This window comes from Hevea brasiliensis, chromosome 12 (genome assembly GCF_030052815.1).
Source record: "Hevea brasiliensis isolate MT/VB/25A 57/8 chromosome 12, ASM3005281v1, whole genome shotgun sequence".
NCBI lineage: Eukaryota > Viridiplantae > Streptophyta > Magnoliopsida > Malpighiales > Euphorbiaceae > Hevea > Hevea brasiliensis.
Genome location: NC_079504.1, coordinates 88,492,139 through 88,508,009, shown reverse-complemented (window position 1 = coordinate 88,508,009; position 15,871 = coordinate 88,492,139).

Below are 15,871 nucleotides of genomic sequence, written 5' to 3'. Positions count from 1 at the left end.
TAAGTAATCTATAATTTGATACAGTTACGCCCGAATAGAGTACTATTACGGGAAATAAATGTGAAAAAAAAAATTCTAGTCAGAAATTTAAAACTTCAGAACTAGCCTATCGAAAGACTACACTTCTAAGGTAGCTAGAGTCAGAGACTCAGTTACAGTGATGTGGACTACCATTACCACAAAAATTGCTATGAGCTTAGAGAATCTAGTATGGCTGTAAATTAGAAAGAACACCTTGAGGATGAAGATATCTGGACATTGATATGGAGTCTTATGAGTATTTTAATATTTTTGACAGAAAGGAATGATGTAGGTATTTGAGAATACATTTAGAAATTGTATTGATGCTCTCTCCGGAAGCAAGAATAGATACCTTCCATTGATGGAGTTATTTTGGCTGAGTTGCAAGTGAAGCCGAATCTGTTACAACAGATACAAGATGGGCAAAAAACAGATGGGAAATTAATGGCTGTTATGGGCAAAATCACTGAGGGGAAGGAAACTGAATATGAAGTGAAAGAAAATGGGTGCCTGTACTATAAAGATAGAGTATGTGTACCAGATGATAAAGAGTTGAAAACCAGTATTCTGAAAGAAGCACATAACAGTGTGTATGCTATGCACCCAGGAAGCACAAAAATGTACCATGACCTGAAACTCCGATACTGGTGGCCAGGTATGAAGAAGGACATAGTTGACTATGTAACTAGATGCTTAACATGTTAGCAAGTCAAAGCAGAACCTCAAGTTCCATCAGGTTTGTTACAGCCCATAAACATACCTGAATGGAAATGGGACCAAGTCACTATGGACTTTGTCAGTGGTCTACTTCTCACTCAGAAGAAGCATGATGCAGTATGGGTGATTGTGGGTAGGTTGACCAAATCAGCACATTTTCTGCCAGTTAGAACTGACTACTCACTGGAAAAGCTAGCAGAATTGTACATCAGTGAGATAGTTAGACTACATGGAATCCCACTTTCTATTATATCTGATAGAGACCCGAAGTTTACATCTAGATTTTGGAAGAAATTACAAGAATCCTTGAGCACACAACTCCATTTTAGTACTGCTTTTCATCCTCAGACGGATGGACAGTCATAAAGAATAATCCAGGTAAATTTTGAAACTCATTGAGTTATTGTAAACAATAATTGAACTGATAATGATAATAATAACCGAATATATGTGATAGGTCCTCGAGGATATGCTGAGAAGTTGTGTTATTGAGTTTGAGGGAAGTTGGGATAGATACCTTGCACTGGCAGAATTTGCATATAACAATAGCTATCAAGCTAGCATACAGATGGCACCCTATGAAGCACTGTATGGGAGAAAATGCAGAAGACCTGTATGTTGGACTGAATTGGGTAAAGATAAGCTAGTGGGGCCAGACCTGATAAAACAGACAAAGGAAAAGGTGAAACTGATAAAGGCCAATTTGAAAGTTGCCTCAGACTGACAGAAATCTTATGTTGACTTGAAAAGAAAGGACATTGAGTATGAAGTTGGCGAGAAAGTATTTCTCAGAGTATCACCGTGGAAGAAAGTGTTGAGATTCAAGAAAAAGGGAAAATTAAGCCCTAGGTTTATTGGCCCATATGAAGTTATTGAACGTGTGAGACCAGTAGCCTACAGATTAGCCTTACCTCCTGAGCTAGACAAGATACATAATGTGTTCCATGTCTCGATGCTCAGAAGATACAGATTAGATCCTTCACATGTCATCTCAGCAGAAGAAATTGTGGTATAACCTGACCTGACATATGAAGAAGAACCAATTAAAATCTTGGCACAAGAGGTAAAAGAGCTCAGAAATAAGACAATTCCACTAGTGAAAATCCTATGGAGACACCACAACACGGAAGAGGCAACATGGGAGAGCGAGGAGACAATGAGACAACAGTTCCCTCAGCTCTTCACATCAGGTAAATTTCGAGGACGAAATTTTTATTTAGAGGGGAAGAGTTGTAACATCCCCATTGCACGTGTTATGTACGTTTTGTTGCTCCTGTGGTCAAATAACAGTCCAGGCAAGTCAGGATGTCTAGAACTACACTTCGGTGATAGTGAACAGACATATAATGATGAAATAAATAAAAAGAAAATACAAGAAAAATCAAACAAAAATGAAAGAGAAAATGATGCTAAGTTAAGCAGTAAAGACCATGATGGGTGACTGCATTGGGAAGGCCATTGCCGACCCCAGGACTGCGGGGAACCCTCTGAATTTAATTTTGAGACATAAATAAAGGTTTATTGAAATGTAATTGACACTAGAAATATCAAAAAAAAAATTAATTAACAGATTAGTACAAAGAAAAATGAAAAATCGAGAAACAGACAAAAATCGGTGTTACCGAAAAATCGGGAATATAACCCGAAGTGGGGTATTTTGGTCAATTGACACCTAGAGTTTACTTTTGACTTAAATGTCCATGAACAATAAGTGGTATTATACTTTGAAAATTTAATGAAAAATGAAATTCAAGATAACATGTAATTTAAGGGAATTGGAGGGCATAATTGCAATTAAAGGAAATCTTGAATTAATCTAATTTTTAATTGTGATTAGTGGGGTATTAGTGGCGTATATAAGGACCACTAGGACAAATTTTTCCACTATTCATCTTCTTCTTCATTCTTCTTTGTTGAATTGAAATTTCTCCAAGCTTCATCCATGGTCGCCCCATATACAAGCCTTCATGCACCATCGATCAAGCCATGATTCCATGCAAGTATCTTCATTAAACTTGGTCTACACATCATGGGCAGCATGTAGGAAGCAAGAAAAAGGAGTTTTGGTGAAGTTTAATCAAGCCCAAGTTGAGGTTAGTGCTTAATCTCCCCATTTTCTTTCATTAGATCTTGTTTTGAGCTTTGGGTGAGTTGATTTGTGAAGAAATTGAGTAAATTAATGTATATTTGGTAAGCCCTTCATTTCAGCAGCCAAGACATTCATGGGATTTTGATGTGTTTAAATGATGTAGATGAGTTTAAAGATGATGTTTGATATGGGTATATGTATGGGAAGTGATAGGACTTGAATTGATTGAAATTGAGAAATTTAAATTATGGTTTGAAACAATTATTGGAGATTTGTGTTGTTGCTTCATTTTGAGTAGCCATGAACCCTTGTTGAGCTTGAGTTATTTTTACTTCTAATGAATGAAAATGAAGGTTGATTAATTCAAATGAAAGTTGTAGTAAGTTTGTGCATAAGTATGTGCATGTAGTGTTTAGATTAAAGGTGTGAAATGGAACCTTGATGCCTTGAGCAAACTGCTATGTTTGGCAGCCCCTAATAGCATGAAATTGTGTGTGAACATGTGGTTATTAATGATATATGTTAATGTTAAATTGTGGGCAGCAAGTGTAAGTGATATTGAAGTATGAATATATTGAAGTATATGTGTAATATTAACATTGAAGTATGTTGAATTTGGGTGGATGTAAATATTGAAGTTTAATGGTGTATTGTGTGCCTTGTGGACTTGAGTATTCTGTCCAGAATTTTTGCTGGAATTGTGTACAATATATGCATGGAAGTGTTGTTGATTGAATATTGTAGTAATGAGGAGGAGAAGGAACATCAAATTAGGAGTGTATGTGCTTTGTGCAGGTTGTGTATTGGAGGCAGCACTTAATTTAGGCCATAAGTGCCAAACTGTGAACCCAATTGGTATGAGGCCAATATGGGGTGAAACTAGACACCAAATAGGCCAACTTTCATGTAGAAAGGTTGCCAAAATTCTGCCTAAAAACTGACCTTAAAAAGTGACCGAATCTGGATTAGTGCATTTAAGGCCTGAAAACTGACCATTTGGGCAGCAGTTAGTGTTTAGGCCATAACTCACTCAAAACAGGTCCAATTAACCTGAAATTTTGACCATTAATAGTTAAGACCTATATCTACAAGTCTTATGAAGACACCTAAGCCAGAAATGACATAAGCAAGTCAAAAAGATTGCACAAGTTCGGGTCCAAAAACTGGCCGAACCTAAAATGACCTAAAGTGACCAATTTTGATACATTTTGACCAGCAATAGTAAAATGACCATAACTTGGTCTACATAACTCAGAATGACCTAAAATTTTGCCCCGCGTTCCATAAGACATAGACCTACAAGTTTGTAGTTTAGACCGAAACCCAAAAACTGAGGGAACTAGGTCGTCCGGCTAGGTCAAAATAATAGACCGAAATCCGGTAAATTGCAATAAAATGCAATATACTTGTAAATGAAATTAGTAACATATACCAACACTAAAGGGCTATAAAATGTGACATATTGGTAACATTAGAATTGACTCACGTAGAGTGCATCAAGGGTCAACATTATAGGTTGACTAATGAAATGAATTGAAGGGAATAGTACCAAGAGAAATAGGACTTTAAGCTAGACAAATCTAGCAAACAAAAATTGAGGAATTGACCAAATTTTGCACTAAAGGTGCAATCTGTCCAACTTTAGTAAATTGACCATATCTTGGTCTATACAACTTAGAATGACCTGAAATTTTGCCCCGCATGCAATAAGACATAGAGCTACAATTTTGCTTCTTTGACCAAAAGCTAAAAACCAAGAGAAATAGGACTTTAAGCTAGACAATTCTAGCAAACAAAAATTGAGAAATTGACCAAATTTTGAAATAAAGGTGCAATCTGTCCAGCTTTAGTAGATTGACCATAACTTGGTCTATACAACTCGAAATGACCTGAAATTTTGCCCCGCGTGCAATAAAACATAGAGCTACAATTTTGCTTCTTTGACCAAAAGCTAAAAACCAAGGGAAATAGGACTTTAAGCTAGACCAATCTAGCACACTAAAATTGAAAATTGGTAATTACATAAAATGATGCTTGAAGTGATTTGGCAATGAATGCCAACTTGCGAAAAGGGTAAATTGCATTATATTGACAACATATTGAATTGTAAATTGTGAAATGTTGATGCTAGAATCAACCTATCCATGATGTATAAAAAAGGTCAATAATTTTATTGACTAGTGAAAGGCATAAAGATGTACAAACCCTATGAATAAAGAATTAAATATGTAACATTGTAATATGCCCTAATTTGCCTAGTTGACTAGTTTGGATAGGTTGGCATGCCAATAGGATTCTGACAGCTGTTTTGTGAATGACTTTACGTCATACTGTGTTTTATGTCTGATTATGCCATACTATGATTTTAATAGCCTATGGCTATACAGTTTGTGTTATTATACTCGGCTTAATGCCTGATTGATTATATGGCTTTTTAGCCACACTGTTTGCACACCGAGAGATACTTTGTGACCGATGGTGTGACGGCCCGAGGTACTAGGTACCCAGTGCTAGTATATCCATTTATCCATGCCGTCGTGTATAGGCTATATGGGCAGTCATTTAAAACATTATTCAATTCAGGAAGCTAAGTTAAGTTAAGTATAAGGAAATTTCAGTACAATTAAATTAAGTATTGAATGAATGAGTAAAAGAAATTAGCAAAAGAAACATAATAAAAATATAAATTGTAAAACCGTAGAGACTTAAAATACAATACAGTTAGAATAATTTGTATACTGGGTAATATTACTAAAAAGTTATAAACTAAGCACTTCTAAAGAGGAACAAACTAGTATATAAGATCGTTGATACTAGAAATACCATACCAAATTAAATTGATTCTTGAGTATCTGAATTATGATTTATTTCTTTCTTTAATTGTATATATTATTTCTTGTTATACTATTGCACCACTAAGCAAAAATGCTTAGCGCGATGGAATTGCTTTCTCACGCAGGTACTGAAGGTAAAACCAGTAGACTGTCGACTGAGATTTTTGAAGTCCAGATCTGCAGAAGTGTCAGAAGAATTGAAGGTTGTCACCTCCTCAGCAATGCATGTAGATAGGGCTCATATTTACACATGTTATGTATTTTGTTCATTCTAAGTATAATGTAAATTATTTGTACATCTTGTACTTGAAAAATTTATGTAATTAGTTGGCAAATTATGCAAAATAATAAAATGTAAGAATTTTGATATATGAGTTAAGTATCTGATCATGATGATTCTGATTGAGATTGAGTATGAAAAATTTTGAGACTGATTCTGAGTTGTGAATTTGAGTATATATTGAAATTGTTTTTGGCAGGTTCAGAAGAACTATTAATCCAAATTACTGCCAGTACTCTGCTGGATTAGCATTGAAATTTTTGAATTTTCCAAATTAGTCAGATTTTGATAAAAGTAAAAATAGCCTAAACCTTAGATAAAGTTTTTGAACAAGTAAATCTAGAACTATAATGAAATCAGATAAGATCAGGTGCTTCGGCACGCCGTGTAGCACGTCTTGCTCGACTACACTGTAGACGGGTGAGGGGTGTTACATAACCATATTTATTCAAAAATTGGACTAAACATGAGAATTAAATACAAAACATGAATTATGAGATTTTAATCTAAACAATCTCATTTCGAAGTATCAAAACACATTTTATAAAACCCACAGTTATATCATGCCATTCGAAACAAATATAATCTCAATAGCCAGAGGCTAAGGAGAAGTCACATCACAAGGCTAGCTAGCTCAAATATATGGATATCCATTCAATTTCTCTTCTACTGGCACACACCTCAACACGTCAGCCAGAGAATGAATCAAAATTCAAAACTGATTACCCCCATTAGTCATGCTAGTGAGGTGTTCAAATATATGGTCATGACACTGTGGTTTCAAAACTTATCTTAACAATTTACTAAACATTGCCATTTCAAATATACACAAATAACTTTCAAAAATTTAAATCAAAAGCATCATAAATACTTCATCATAATAATGTCACAATTCAATATTTCAAATTATTCAAAATAATATGCAGAAGATAATTTACAGAAATTATACGTTGTGCACAAACCTTAAACGAGTCGCCTGTTGGCCTTGACTCGATTCCTTGGGTTCTTTTCCGGTGTTCTTTTCAACTGAAACACACTGTTTCACAGTGTTTCAGTATCATAACTTAGCATAAATCCAAAAATAAATTTAATTTCACTTTTACCTAATTCTAATATGCTAAACTTGACGTTTTTTAAAATTTGTGTTTCTGGGTTACTATTCATGACACTATTCAAGTCAATTTATTGACTTTCTAAGGCTTAATAGGTATGGGAATTCCAACTTCACCCACATATCACATTTTGGTCACTAAATTTATTGGTTTTGGTTATTTACTCAAATTCTAAGTCTTTTAGGCAAATTTGCAAATTTTTAGTTTTGGTGTCTTAAGTTGCACTGTTCCATTGGTTATTTTTTTGTTAGAATTTGGTAAAACTTTCTCCACAGAAAATGTTCCCTATTGTCCTAAATTTATTCTTCCTTTTGAATCACTCCAATTGGAGTTTTGTAGCTCAAGTTATAGCCATTTGAATCATAGCTACCAAATTGGACTTAACCTAGATTTCTGAGCAAATTCTGGTTCTGGCAGTTTTAGGTTACCAATTTTGGGTGGCCAAATGACTTGGTTAATGGCATAATTTGGGTTAGTGTTCTTCATGAAAGTTTTAGGTCTATATCTCAACTATACACTGGTAAATTTTCAGGTCATTTAGACCTGCCTAGCTCAAGTTATGGCCAAATGAACAAACACTGTTCATTTGGTCATTTTGGTACAGGTCAGACTGAGAAAATCCGAATTCGGTCAATTTGTTTACTAGGTTTTGGTCACTTTTTGGGCATTATTCCTAAATGAAAATTGTGTCATTTTGTGTCTATTTCCATTCCCAATTGGTCTCATACCAATTGGACTTGTAAATTTTCAGTTTTGGTCCCTCAAAGGGACCTTGGTCCTGCTGCCTGCAGCATGACCACATTCAATCCGAATTTAAACTCAATTCCAACACTTCCAGCACACTTCATTTGGTCACAAATGACCATTTCTCACCTCAAACTAGGTCAAACACATCATTTCACAATTTCTCACATTTTTTACTCCTAAACCCTAAGTGTCCAAAACCCTAGTTCACCAATTCATTACATTTTGCTAATTCAAAGCATATAACCATAATCATTCAACTACTTGATGTTCATATTCCCCTCTAATTCAATCAAACCATGCAAATCATACCCCCACACATGCTGGCTGAAATTCGCTTATAGTCCACACTTTTAATTTGTTTCAATTTTCTCATAATTTACAAGCTATTTCACTACTTACACATGAATTAAATCTAGGAAATAGAGAGTTAAAACTCTAACCTTTGCTTTGGATTCCCAAAACTTCAATTTTCTATCTTTCTTCTTCCTTCTTTCTTCTATACTTCTTGTATAGGGTTCTTGAGAAGCTTTTTAGGGTTTAGGGTTAGATTTAGTGAAAGAACATCAAGTTATTCAAGTTTGAATAACTCTTTAATGGCAGACAATCATGGAGATGAGAGGGAGAGAGGGTTCGGCTAGTTGGGTGAGGGAAGAATATGAGAGTTTTCTTTTTTTTTTTTTAATGTTATTTTGTCTTAACTAATAGAGTTTATCTTAGTCAAAATTGGTAGGTAAAAATAAAATCAATTATGACATCATAATTGATGTCATCCATGATGTAATAACCTTTTTCTTTTCTTTCCTTTTTTTTTATTAGTTCGTTAATTTGATTCCCAATTCTGAAATTTTCTTTTCTCCGATTTTATTTGACAATTAGGTCAGGAGTCAGCTCTTGGAGTCAATTGACCAAATTGCCCCTCACCGGTTCAACCCGGTTTGCAAATAATTTAATATTTCTTCCGGCTCCCTGACCTAATTATTTAACTAGCTTAACAACCTTTTTTCGTGATTTTCTCTTTTCCACTGTGTTTGTAATAGTCTTAAGGACCGTGATGTCACATTTTACGGTTCAAAATTTGAGTTTAAATCGACTTCGCAGCCCTTCCCGAGAAGGTCTGTAACGATCGGGAACCAGCCACTAGAGGAATTGTCCGCTTTGGCCATAAGCCTCACGGTTTTGTCCCATAGGTGGAATGGAGAACTTCCCAGGAGGTCACCCATCCTAGGATTTCTCTCAAACGAGCACGTTTAACCTTGGAGTTCTTCCAACTCTCCAGGCCATTCCACCAAAAGGCGCCTCTAGTGATTAGTTCCCCCATCTTATATATCATTACTTTTGAGCCCAAGACCATCTTCGTGCTTTGCCGATGTGGGATTTGCCTAAGGGACCTTTCTCCCCCCTTTTCGGGACTCAGCGTCCTCGCTGAGGTTTGCCCCACCATCGCCCAAGAGGACACGCGAGCGGCTCTGATACCAATTGTAACGATCGGGAACCAGCCACTAGAGGAATTGTCCGCTTTGGCCATAAGCCTCACGGTTTTGTCCCATAGGTGGAATGGAGAACTTCCCAGGAGGTCACCCATCCTAGGATTTCTCTCAAACGAGCACGTTTAACCTCGGAGTTCTTCCAACTCTCCAGGCCATTCCACCAAAAGGCACCTCTAGTGATTAGTTCCCCCATCTTATATATCATTACTTTTGAACCCAAGACCATCTCCGTGCTTTGCCGATGTGGGATTTGCCTAAGGGACTAGACCTGGAAAAAAATTCATAAAATAATTTTTGGGACTCCAGAGAAGGGTCATTGAGGTTTCTATGGCATTAGAATGCCAAGAAAATATTTAGAAAAATTTTTCAATCGGTACAGCCAATTTTGACCCGTTAAGCCAAACGGAGGGCATTTTGGTCATTTCGCCTTCAGAGGTGATTTTTGGCTGACTTATCCAGTTAAGTAAATAATTATAATGATCTAAAATATGAATAAATATTGCTAAAAATTGAATTGAAAATGAGTAGAGAAAAGAAGAAAAGAAAATGAAGGAAAATGCTTAATTATGACATATGATGATGTCATTTAAAAGCCCCCTCTAATCACCATTAGACAAACCAATAAAAAGAGATAAAAATGACTTAAAATGAGATAAAAAAACAAAGGAAACCAGCAGTTTCCTTCTTCATACGGGCTGGAATAAGAGAGAAAGAGAGAGAAAAGGAAAAGAAAGAAAGAAAGGAAGAAGGAGAAGGAGATGAACAGATGTGAAAAAGGGGTTCAGCAGGGCAGCATGTTTCTCTTCCGTCCAGGTGAGTTTGGCTCAACATCTATGGCTGAGTTTTGGATATGTTTGAGGTATGTATGTTTGGAAGTTATGGTTAAAATTTGGTGATTGTTCAACGGTTGGATTTGGAGATATATATTGTTGAACACAGGCTGTCTGTAGGTTGAATTCTGAATTTTGGCTACTAAAATTTGAGAAAAATAAATAGCTGGATGCTTATAAAATTATGAAATTTGGTACAAATGATATTTGGGATGTTGAGGCTGCTGGGTTAAAATTTGGTGAATTTTAGACTTGTGGTTTATGAGATATAAATTGTTTTGCATGAGCTGTCTGAGTAAGACTGATTCTGCAACAAATCAGATTTTGAAGGGTTGAATGAATGTTTTGATATCTCATGATATAGAGATCATTTGATGCTAAAATTTTTACTGATATTGTATAGGGATATCTTGAATATATGGTTAAAATTTGGGATTTATCTAACGGTTAGATCATTATATATAAATTTGAATGCACAAGCTGCCAGATTGGGTATTAATGGGTGGTTGTGGATTTAAGATTTATGATAGGAGTTTAGTCCAATTTAAGGGGAAATGCTATTGAATTTTTATTGGATATTTAATTTAGGAAAGTGAAGTTATAATTGATTATGATTATTATGATTCTAGGGGAAATCTTGAAGAATAACAAGCTCAAGGTTGGTTTCAAAAAGGTTAGTGCCTATTTATACTTATACTTCTTTTATTCCATATTAAGGACTTAAAATAAGTAAGGAATTGTGAATTAAATGAATGAAATTTATGTATATGAACTCCTTGAATTTCGGCAGCCCTATTGAAGGAATAGAAATGGAGTGTTTGATGGACTTAGAGTGAACTAGAGCTTAGGTTTAAAGTGTATACATATATATATATATAGAGAATAAAAGAGTAAATTAGGGAAATTGTGAAAAACTTTGAAATTTAGCTAGAGTTTAGGAATGAAAATTTGACTTGGCTTATGAAATGGTTAAAGAACATTCTAATGGTCAATTAGTGACCATTTTAGGTATGTTGACCATAAAATGGACTGAAAAATAGGATTGCAAAGAGAAGGAGTAAGCTGCCCTAGGACAGCAGCAGAGGGACTGAAAATTCAGTCCACTTACACAGCCATAACTTTGGCTGTGTTAGTCCAATTGGTGTTTGGCCAATTGGACATGAAACTAGGCTTATAATGGCACATTTTTTCTGAAGAAACCATGCCCAAAAGACCAAAGCAAGAGGACCAAAACTTGGCCCCAATCCGGACACCCTGCAACTGCTTCTGCAGAATTGACCAAATGAACAGTAACTGTTCATTTGGCCATAACTCACTGTATATTTGGTCAATTGACCTGAAATTTTTACAGCAACAAGTTAAGACATAGACAAACAACTTTTAGGAAGGAACCTACCCCAAATTATGGCCAGAACCTAATCCAAATGGCAGTGGCAGTCACTGTTCATGTTACTGTAGATATGGTAATTTCTGCAGAATGCACATCCGGCCAGCTGTGGTTTTTGGACCATATCTGGAGCTAAAAAACTCCAAATGGAGTGATTCAAAAAAGGAAATTCAACTAGACAAAATAAGGAACAACTTTCATGTTTTACATTTCTTCAAATTTCCACAGTAACAGTGTCCAATGGAACAGTGAAGTTGACTCACCAAAACTGAAAATTCTGCTTGTGTTGGTTTAAACTTTGAAATGGTATAAATGCTTAATGCCAACAAGTTTGGAATGCCAAATGTGGTATGTAGGGAGTGCCAAAGTCGATGTACATATTTTTATTCTAAAAGTCAACATTTTTGTTGACCAATAAGATGAATAGTGACACTAAAAATTTGAAATTCACAAATTGAAGAATTTAAAAGTTTCAAATACCCTAGTATACCTAACATGATTGGTTTGGATAGTTTGGCATGCCAATAGGGTTCGGTTAGCAGTACTGCACATGGCAATATGCCATTCTGTGATTTTATGGCTTTTAGCCATTCTGACTTTGTATTGAGCTTTGGCCTTGTGCCTGATATATTCTGACATTGTTAGTCGCATTACACCGAGATGCATATGTGACCGATGGTGTGACGGCGAGGTACTTGATACCCGGTGCGGTTACGTTATCCATCCGATCGTCTAGTGTAGGTTACTTGGGTAACCAAATGAATGAAAGTGAACAAAGTTACTGAATTAATGTATATATAACCATACTAAACAAATGAATCATACACATTCACTATATATTCGTTTTCTTGTTATTTTCTTTTATTATATTATTGCACCACTAAGCATTATTGCTTAGCGCGTTGCTTTTGCCACGCGTAGGTACTGGAGATCCCGATCGTGAGCCCAGTAGACCGCAGACTGGGTGAGTTCATCCTGCAGATCTGCACAGTGTCCGTGTCACCTCACTACCTGCAGTGCATTGGTAGGGCACTAGGTGTCATTTTGTCATTTTGTAATTAAATTTTTATTTTCTCATATGTATTTTGGATTATGTAGTGTATTTTGAGGTTCATGTAAATAATAAAGATTTATGGTTATGTATGGAAGTAATTTGAGCTTTTAATTGTTATTTATATATATGAGAACCCTGAGAAATGGATGTTGAGAAATGAAAAGGCTATTGAGAACTGAAATTGAGAAATATTGTTGAGTTTTTGTTATTGAGACTCTGTTGATGAATTGAAGTTGGGTTTGTTTGAAAATTATTTGGAAGTGTTTTCACAGGTTCTGAAGAACGGTTTTCTCCATTTTTAGCCGGTACTCCGCCGGATTTTCTTTAAAATTTTCGGAACCTTAAATGAATAATACTTTTGATAAATGGCTCAAATAAATTGTATTTCATAAATTATATGCAAAAGCATGATATAAATTAATTGAGGAATATTAGAGTGTGCCGGTACACCGTGTGGCATTACTTACTCGGGTATACTGTACACGGGTAAGGGGTGTCACAAGGTCACCCATCACTGTAACTTTCGGCTCGTTTAACTTCTTATGTTCTGTTTTTCTTATTTATACTTAACTAATTGACAATTACTAATTATTTGTGTTTATGGCTTATCTAGTTGTCTTAAGTGTGGTTCTAATCCCCTTAATTGTCCGGACCGACTCTGGTCACCGGAATAGTGAAATGTACCAAGCTATACAAATAGGGGTGTTACAATAAGATTCAGGTCATTTGGATCTTCCTAGACCAAATTATGGTCATTTAAGTAACTACTGTTCATTTGGTCATTTTTGCACAGGACAGTGTGCCCTAATCCGGATTTGGCCTAATTGTTCACTAAGTTATAATCATTTTCTAGGCATGATTCCCAGATGAAAAATGGTCCATTTTGTGTTTAATTTCATTCCCAATTGGCCTCACACCAATTAGGTTGGTAAATTTTCAGTTTTGATCCCTGAAAGGGACCTAGGTCAAGCTGTCTGCATACTGACCCTAACCAATCCGAATTGAAACTTAGTTCTAACAATCCACACACACCACAAATGGTCACAATTGACCATTTCTCAACTCAAATAAGGTCAATAGCATCAATTGACTAATTCTCAACTTTTTCTCCAATTTTTCACATGCTCAAAATCTTAATTTTCTAAATTCCTCAATTCATGCAATTTAAACATACAAATCACCTATACAACATTAATTCACCAAGATTTCATGTTTAACCTAACTAAACACCATCAAAACCCTAGGGTACCATGGCTGCCGAAATTTCTTTATTCCCATACAAGCTTGAATTCTTCACTTTTTTAAGTAATTTTCACTTGTTCAATGTTAATTCTATAAGCATAAATCAATTTAAGTTAGGAGAGAGATTTACCTTATATGGAGCTTTTCAATTCTCCAATTTTTCTCATCCTTCTTGCTCCCAAAGAGTTTATCTAGGTCTAAGGGTGAGATTTAATGTTGGGATTTGGGGGATTTATGGAAGGGAACCAAAGAAATTCAAGCTTTTTATTCTTTAACAATGGTGGAAGATGAAGGAAGAGAGAGAGAAGTGAGAGGGAGTCACGGCAAAAATGAAGAAGAGAAGACCAAATTTCATTTCTTTTAAATTTTTTATTTTTATCTCTTATTTGACTTGGTCAAAAATATAATTAATTGGAAATTACTTTTATAGTCATGCATGATGTCATCTTGGGTGATATCATAATTCCATTTTCATTTTCTTTTCTTTTTCTTTTGTTTTCTTCACACTTCTTTAATTTAATTTTATATTTCAAAATTTTCATTTCTCAAATTTTATTGGACAGTTAGGTTGTGAGTCACCTCAAGGGGTGAATTGACCAATTTGTCCCTCGCTGATTTGATCTGGTTTGCAAATTATTCGATATTTCTTATGGATCCTTGACCTAATTATTTGACCTGCTTAAAAATTCTTTTCTATGATTTTCTCTTTTCCACTGTGTTCGCAATAGTCCTAAGGATCACGGCGTCACATTTTTCGGCTCATAATTCGGGTTACGATTGATCTCGCAGTCATTTCCCGGGAAGGTCACCCATCGCTGTGACTCCCAGCTCATTTAACTTTTTATGCTTTGTTTTTCTTCTTTATACTTAATTATTTGGCAATTACTAATTATTTGCGTTTAGGGCTTATCTAGGTGTCTTAGATGTGGTTCTAATCTCCTTAATTATCTAGACCGATACCGGTAACCGGAATAGTAAAATATACCAGGCTATGCAAATAGGGGTGTTACAAAGCTACTTGGGAGCGTGAGGAGGATATGAGGAGACAACACCCACAGCTGTTCAAAGACTGATACCAGGTAAAATTTCGAGACAAAATTTATTTTAAGGGGGAGAGAATTGTAACACCCCTATATGGATAGCTTGATATATTTTACTGTTCTGGTGACCGGTGTAGGTCCGGACAAATAAAAGGATTAGAACCATGTTTAAGACACCTAGGAAAGCCCTGAGAAAAAATAAAGAGTAATTACTAGAAGGTCAAGTGGAAATAAGAAAAACAAAGCATAAAAGGTTAAATGAGCTAGGGGTCACAGCGATGGGTGACCTTACCGGGAAGTGACTGCAAGGTCAGTTTTAACCCTAATTTTGAATGGAAAATTGTGACACCACGGTCCTAAGAAGTATTGCAAACCTAGTGGAAAAGAGTTGATAAGTAGGTCAAATAATTAGGTTAGGGTTCAAGAAGAAATACCGAATTATTTACAAACCGGATCAAACTGGAGAGGGGCAAATTGGTCAATTCACCTCTAGAGGTGACTCATGACCTAACTGTCCAATAAAATCAGAGAAATGAAAATTTTGGAATATAGAAATAAATTAAAGAAGAATGGAAAAATTAAAGAAAAAAGAAAAAGAAAAGAAAATTATTTATGACCTCACCTTAGTGACATCATACATGATGTCAAAAATAAATTTTAATTACTCTAATTTTTGACAAAGTCAAATAACAAGATAAATATACAAAAATTGAAAAAAAAAATTCACTCTCTTCTTCCCTAAAGTGGCCGGCCATCTCTCTCCTCTCCCTCTCCCTCTCTAAACCTCCATTAAAGCTTGATTTCAAGCTTTCCAAACTCTCAAATTAGACATAAAATCCCCCAAATTTCTAAAGAAACCATGCTATTACCACTAGACAAGAAGATTGAAGGAGAAAAGAAAGGAAAAAAGATAGAGAATTGAAGGATTTGAAATTCAAAGAAAGGTTAGTAAGCTAAACTTGAAATTTCTAGTTAATTGTTGTGTTTATAGTTGAATAAACTTAGAAATTATAGAAAATGGAAACAAAACA